This window comes from Amphiura filiformis, chromosome 8, assembly GCF_039555335.1.
Source record: "Amphiura filiformis chromosome 8, Afil_fr2py, whole genome shotgun sequence".
NCBI lineage: Eukaryota > Metazoa > Echinodermata > Ophiuroidea > Amphilepidida > Amphiuridae > Amphiura > Amphiura filiformis.
The window spans coordinates 25,380,319-25,388,027 of NC_092635.1; positions in this window are offsets into that span (position 1 = coordinate 25,380,319).

Here is a 7,709-nt window from a genome sequence, read left to right on the forward strand (position 1 = left end):
TGTACATCATACACCCATTATTATATAAAATTCGAAATTGGAGTAGAAACATATAGGCTCTAAATAATATTTCTTACTTTATACCATTTAATTATATTTAATAATATTAAATCATAACAATTCATGAGATGATTAAATCGTGCGTCGAAAATCCGTCCGTGCGCAGAATTACTCCACCGGAGCTATATACGGAGGGAAGTTTCTGACATCGCGGCGCCGAAAGTCCGATCAGGATTCCCTGCGTCTGCATGCAGAAAAACTCCACCGTTCTGACTCTAAAAATATATATAATAGGCCTATTTCTTATTTTCTAAGTTATTTTTTTAAACATGGTTTTTTAAACATGAAACTTGAAGCGCAGAACTGACTCTAAACATATAGGCCCTAAATAATCACATTTAATAACATTAAAACTCCACCGTTCTGACTCTAAAAATATATATAATATTTCTCATTTCTAAGTTATTTTTTTAAACATGGTTTTTTAAACATGAAACTTGATGCGTAGAAGTGACTCTAAACATATAGGCCCTAAATAATCACATTTAATAACATTAAATCATAACAATTCATGAGATGATTAAAACGCATACCGAAAATCCGTCTGTGGATTCCCCTGCATCAGGCGCAGAATTACTCCACGGAGCTATATACGGAGGGGAGTTTCAAAAGCGCACGTATGCGCCGAAAAGTCCGACTGTGGATTCCCTGCACTGCATGCAGAAATACATATATAATATTTCTTACTTTCAAAGTTATTTTTTAAACATGTTTTTAAACATGATACTTGATGCTACCGAACTGACTCTAAACATATAGGCCTAAATAATATTACTTACTTTCTACCATAATAATATTAAATCATAACAAAGAATCGGCGCCGAAAATCCGTCTGTGGATTCCCTGCACCGTCGCGCGCAGAATTACTCCACCGGAGCTCAGTGTTGCCAAAACTTTTGAGCGTCAAGGCGCGGCGCATTGACTCGCCAGGCCGCGGTAAAGGATTCTCAAGTAGCCCGATTTTTTAAGCTTCCAAAAAAGCGCCTAATACCGGATATTTGGGCGGATTTACCCGATTTTAGAACGCAAAACACCCAATTGGGCACTTGACTTTAAAAGCTTCCGGTACTTACTGGGAAGTTACTGACCGATCAATAAATGGTCACAAAACCCATTGTAATTTCAATTTGGAGCTTCAAAGACTCAAAACCTTTATAAATCGGCTAAATTGAAAGGAAAATACATCAAATTACTGCCGCGCCTGAGACTGGCAAAAGTAGCCCAATTTTAGACAAGTAGCGGCATGCTTTTTGAGTAGCGGCAAGTGATCGCCAAGTAGCCCAATTGTGCGCCTAAGGCGCGGCGTTGGCATCACTGCCGGAGCTCTATACGGAGGGGAGTGTCTGCGCACGGGCGCCGAAAATCCGTCCGTGGGTTCCCTGCGACCGTGCGCAGAATTACATCCACCGGAACTATGACGGAGGGGAGTTTCAGAGCACGAGCACCGAAAAACCGTCAGTAGATTCCCTGCGACCATGCGCAGAATTATTCCACCAGAACTATATACGGAGGGGATTTTCAGTGCACGCGCGCAGAAAATCCGACTGTGGATTCCTTTGCGCCCACCGTGCGCAGATAATCCACTATCGGAAGTTCTGCGCAGGGGTCGCAGAAGCTCCACTGGTGGATAGCTTACATAACTCGATCAGTTGATGCCAATGTGTAATCTACTTGCAGAAACTACCCTCATCAAATAAATTAAATATCACACCAATTATTTGCTACCTCTCGAGCCAGTAAGGAGGGTAATATTCAAGGTACTCAGTACAAAGACCGAACATTTATTACTAATAATTCTGCCAGGAAGTTATTTATTCAATATTACAAATGACCACTTGTCAGGCCCAGAACTGGAAACCTTGTTGCCATTGCTATAAGTAACCAGTCTGTTATCTTTCATCAATTTCATAGCATATTTTATTGTATAGTTTATTGTGCCAGTAAAGTACAAGCAATTTGCGAAGGACATTGCCTCACCAGGTCCAGCATGTGCACTTTTTCAAGGTGCTTTACAGGAGGATCTTGATTACTTGGAAGCAGTTTCAGGCAGTGATGAAACAATATTCAAGAGCCAGTACTCACATGTAAATTGACTTTCTTCAAAAGGAAATTCCCACTTTTCTTTAATTTCTTTTTGCTTCAAAGCAAGGGGACCAGGTTCCTGGTATGGCACAGGATCTGATTTTAGAAATCATCCAGATTAGAAGTGGAGCTTACAATTACCCCAGTGAAATGCAGCTCCTGATATAGAAGATTTGAAGAAACTCACTGCTTTCCAAGTTTATTTAAGTTGCACAGGTATTCCTTTTTTTTAGGCTGCAATCAGAAAGGTATATTTTTTCCCTTTCACAGTCTTCCCCCTCTCTCCCTCTTTTTGTTTAGGTCCTACTTGTTTGTTTATAAACCATAATCATGCTTTGTTCTCTCCATTCTTTTGTTTTTATCTTATGCAGGTGGATGAATACAGATGTGATGAAGACGTGGGCAGAGAAGTGTTACCGGGCAAGACCGAACATGTTCTATGATAAGACAGCTATGCTTGTACTTGACTCCATGACATCACACAAAGATGAAGAAGTACGACGAATCTTCAAGACGCAGCATGATACCATACTGGCAATAATACCAGGCGGCTTGACCAAGATGCTGCAACCACTCGATATCTCGGTGAACCGCATCTTCAAGCTTCACATTCGCCAAGCATGGGAGAATAGAAGCAGATATGATGAGGCTTTGCATGGGAGATATACGTCAACAGAGTACTAACACAGCCAGAGGAGTACCAGGGTGACGATATTCCTGTGTCCATATACAACACAGGGACCAAAGTTAACCTGTCAACTGTATTGACTAGACACTGGCTCACAGCTGTGCAGTACTACAGGAGAATAAGTGCCTCTGCCATAAGGTAAAATACATCAACATGCTCAAGGAAACAGCTGACTGATCAATACTTCCACAGAGTAACAGATCACATGAGACACAACACTGCCAGGGATGGTGTCCAGGAAGTTTGGTTAGGCAAAGGTAAGATAGTTGGCTGCGAATCGATAACAAAACACCAATGCCTCCCTGCAGCAAAGAAATCCCTTTGTAAGGGATCCAACCACATCAACTGGGCAAAGTTTCTTGTTGCAGCCACAATCTACTGATAGGCCTACATTCAGGACTAAGTTCAAGCCAAAATCGTCAGTAAGAAAAGCTCTTCCATTCACCCTAAACAGCTACCTAACTTAAACCATGAAGATGATCCATCAGAAACACCTGGCCCAAGCCATCATGCAGTTCTTTGTCAAATCTGATTGGATATAGTGCTTCAATTCCAAATGGACCAGGAAACGGTATTCATCTAAACTATATATTCAATGCTCTTATGTATGGTGTTCAAAGAGAATTTTGTTTAAGCAAAGATCTACAAGTCCAAGGAGAAATAAAAGTTTGTGGAAAACATGCATTTGTTTCCTGGTTGAAGGGACAACAGAAAGAGAAGTGCAGAAAATGTGGATGTCATGTCCATCTATGACAAAATTAGACAGATGATACAAGATGATGGCATTGACCTTTTGACACAACTAGAGATTTCCATCATGGCAAAACGAAAGATTCGCCAGATTCAATATCGTATTTGTTGCGTGAACCGGTGCCAAATTAATAGCTTGAAATCCCTTTGTAAGGGATCCAATCACATCCGCAAAATTTTCTAATTGGCCTACATTCAGGACAAAGAAGTCATAGCTACCTAACCTAAGCCATGAAGATGAAGCTTGAAGATAATCCATCAGAAACACCTGCCCCAAGCCCATGCAAAATTAAACACCAGATTCAGTACCGCATTTGTTGCGTTAACCGTTGTTGAAGTGATAGCTTGGCGAGCCCAAATTTGGGGTTCTCAGCATTTCCAAGAATTGAGAAAAGGTAATAGGTGATACTTATTATATTCCTAAATTGTTTTCAACATCTGTAAAATATTGGCTTCAATAATAGTTTGTTAAAATTAACACATTTGTGTTAAATCTGGCCAAAAATGCTCAATTTCGGATATCGATAGGCCCAAATTTCTTGAAAAATTGGTATTTTGATCTCTCCAAGTTTATAGTGCCAGCAAAGTACAAGCAATTTGTGAAGGACATTGCCTCACCAGGTCCAGCATGTGTACTTTTTCAAGGTGCTTTACAGGAGGATCTTGATTATTTGGAAACGGTTTTGGTCAGTGACGAACCAATTAATATTCAAGAGCCAGTACTTGCATCTAAATTGCCTTTCTTCAAAAGAAATTCCCACTCTTCTTTGAATTTCTTTTTGCTTCCAAGCAAGGGGACCAGATTCCTGGTATGGTACAGGATCTGCTTCTAAACATCATCCCGATTAGAAGGATAGCTTATAATGCCCCCTCTGAATGGAGTTACACTGCTGCTATTGTAGAGGAGATGATTGAAGGGACTCACTGCTTTCCAAATTCACTTAAATTGCACAGGTATTACTTTTTTTAATTGCATTTTATTTATGGAATTTGAATCAGATTGCAATAAGCAAACAGTATATATGCTAGTGCTACTTCTGAATTTTCACTTAATGTGATTAATTTCTAGCTGGAATATAATGATCAATATTGAGATAATTATCTTCCGTTGTGGCTCAACACAATTTGGGTAAGCAAGGGATGGTGGACTTGACAGTGAAACAGTACTTTTCATAGTTTCCTTAAAAGTTGGGGTTTGGTAATTAAAATAAAGCTGACATAACAGAATCTTTTTAAAATTAGCCCCTTCATAGCTTCCTGCCAGCAAATTACGTGTAGTGTTTTGTTAATTTCAATCTGCATAAATAATTTGAGCTCATTTTAATATTTCAAGGAATTAGTTATACTGGAAAATTTTGAAGATAGGGTTATTACCATTGCTAACTTGCTCAGGAAGTAAGTGTATTCTCGGCTCTCTTTGCTAGTTTACTGCCCTGCTTATTATTACTAGTTTTGGTTTGTAACAGTGCTTCACTTTTTACTTTGCATTTATTCACTCTGCAGGGATGGAAAGTATGCCATCAACCAATGTGACGTTGACATGCAATGTAGACAAGCTTCCACATGCAGAAAGTTTGCCAAAGGACACCCAACACTTTCAGCAGGTATCTTCACAATCTACTGTCCACATGAGGTGTGCTACGGATTTGAAATGATGAGGAAGAAGGAATCACCTCAAGTGCCGTTTAATATCTTCAAGACACGCTTCAAGAGAGTCCCTGATGTTGTGGTGTATGATAACGCTTGCAAGTTACATGCTTACTGCTTAAGCAGGTAAGTTAACCAGGTTTTAATTTTGACTTGTTTGGCAATAGAAACAAATTGGTTTGATCTTTCGATTGACCATCAACGCTTGGTCGATCCTTATTATTTATGAAATCAATTAATTGACTATTGTTAATTGTGATATCATATGAATATTTGCCAGTATTGATATTGACCAATATAAATTTAGCATTAATTCTGATTAATTAGTTGATAGCTCATCTATAACAAGCATCGAAGCAGCATCAACGGTCGATTGAAAGATCAAACAAATTTGGTGCCTAAGCGTATTCTCTAATTATTTTCTATTTATTCAGTCTGCAGGGATGAAAGCTATGCAATCAACCAATGTGATGTCGACATCCAATGCAGGCAAGCCGCAATGTGCACAAAGTTCTCCGGCACTTACAGCAGGTATATTGTCCATGTGGCTGTACTACAGATTCCAAATGATGAAAAAGAATTTTTTTCCAGTCATGCTCGACAATCTGTAGGACATTTTGAAGTCTCTCAGTTTTGGCTGCTGCTAAAGAATAGAATACTAAATATTCCAGAGTCTGATCAACTTACAATTCCGTGCAAGTTTGCTATTGGTGTCAATCCTGAAAGGATTGTAGGCGATATTAGAGATTCTCTTCCAGTTTCTAGAACTCTTGAATGGCGTTATCTTGTCAACCAACAGGATATCAATAACATCAAGCACCGCTTCCACATAGAGAACAAACATCATGAAGAGGATGCAGTCAGTGTTAAGATCCTTGCTGAAGAAGCTGCCAAACACATTGACAACCCTTACTTGTTTTATAAGGCACAGGGAGATGATGCACCACCGGACTGTGAAGTCTTATGCAAATAAGACATATTACTTGTAATTCAATGAAATATTCAGGTCAAGCTTATGAAGTTGTTGGGTTCAGGTTAAAAAAATATGTATGGACTCAATGCATAAGACAAATGACTTATACTTCACTACACTTTTGGTGGTTGACAAACTAGGTGAAGGCATACCAATGGCATTCATAATAAGCAACAGGGAAGACATGGTGACTTTAAGCATTGTGTTGAAGGCCATCAAACAAAATCTCTGTGAAGACCTCGAGGTGGAATACATCATGTCAGACGATGCTGATCAGTTTTACAATGGTGAAGGTCCATGAAAGCTTCTGTGTACCTGGCATGTTGACAAAAAATGGAAAATGCCTTGCGAAGCATGTACCTGGAAACATACAACTCCAGTCTAAGATCTACGAAATGCTTACAACAATTCGTACAGAGATAAATATAGAAAAGTTCAATGTTGTGAGGGAAGTCGCGTCGGTGGTCATCGGTGAAAAGGGATCTGAATTACCCGATACGATGTCTGCGCCCGGATGTTGACACGCGCTGATTTAGTCAGTGTTTCCGTAATCTTAAAGTGCCACTTTTATGTGTAAAGGTTCCCAAAGGTGGTAAGTGTTTATGTAAGAGTGTTAAGAACTAATTAAGAGTAGGGATGACCAATGAACCATCAACTTGATTAGAACACTCCCATAGACATGCAGGGAGCTCAACTGTGCACTGCTTGCACAGACATTTCTAAATTGATCTCATTCTTTTATTTTTCAATATTTTTCTGTAAAAATTGGGGAAGTTAATGCCAATTATATTTTGTAACTATCTTGCAAATTACAGCAACATAACTTATTTCATTTTCCTGTAAGTGCAAGTCAAAATTGGTCCATCGCCACAGTGCGCTTTAATTGCCAGTGGCTGAGTTCAGCACTGCTCAAGAATGGCACAAAATATTCATGTCAATAATTTCAGGTGAAAAACGTAGCCTACTGAGCTGTAATTTGGCAGAGTTGCCAGTAATACCACTATCATACCCTCTGTAAAAAGGTTAAAAAATTGAACAAGTAGATCTCGAGTTACAAATTAAATCACCAGCTTCCCTTTGGAATTTCCATACTCCTTTCGAATCATGCTAAGAAGACACCTTTCTGAACATAAATGTGAAGTTTCGTGCCCATTCGATGTATTTTTCACCGATTTCAACCCTAAACGTTTTCTTATATTTACGCCTATACCATATACAACTTGCTGCTGGCAATACCTTGTTTAGAACTTTCAAAAGAAGTACCTGAATGTGCAACCATAACTGTTTCAAAATAGCCCGCGAAAGTCATGCAGGTAACTCCGAGGTCATGTATTGAATTGTTTTGGATGAGGAATACTACGGGAACCAGCACCTTTTGTTAGAAGTCACACATGAGCATGATGAGTGAAGTGGATAACCTCTATTGTTGTGAATGAGTCAATGACCTTCAATGACACTTAAGATTTAATTTGCATACACCTACTAATTGGTCATATTAAACCCAATAAC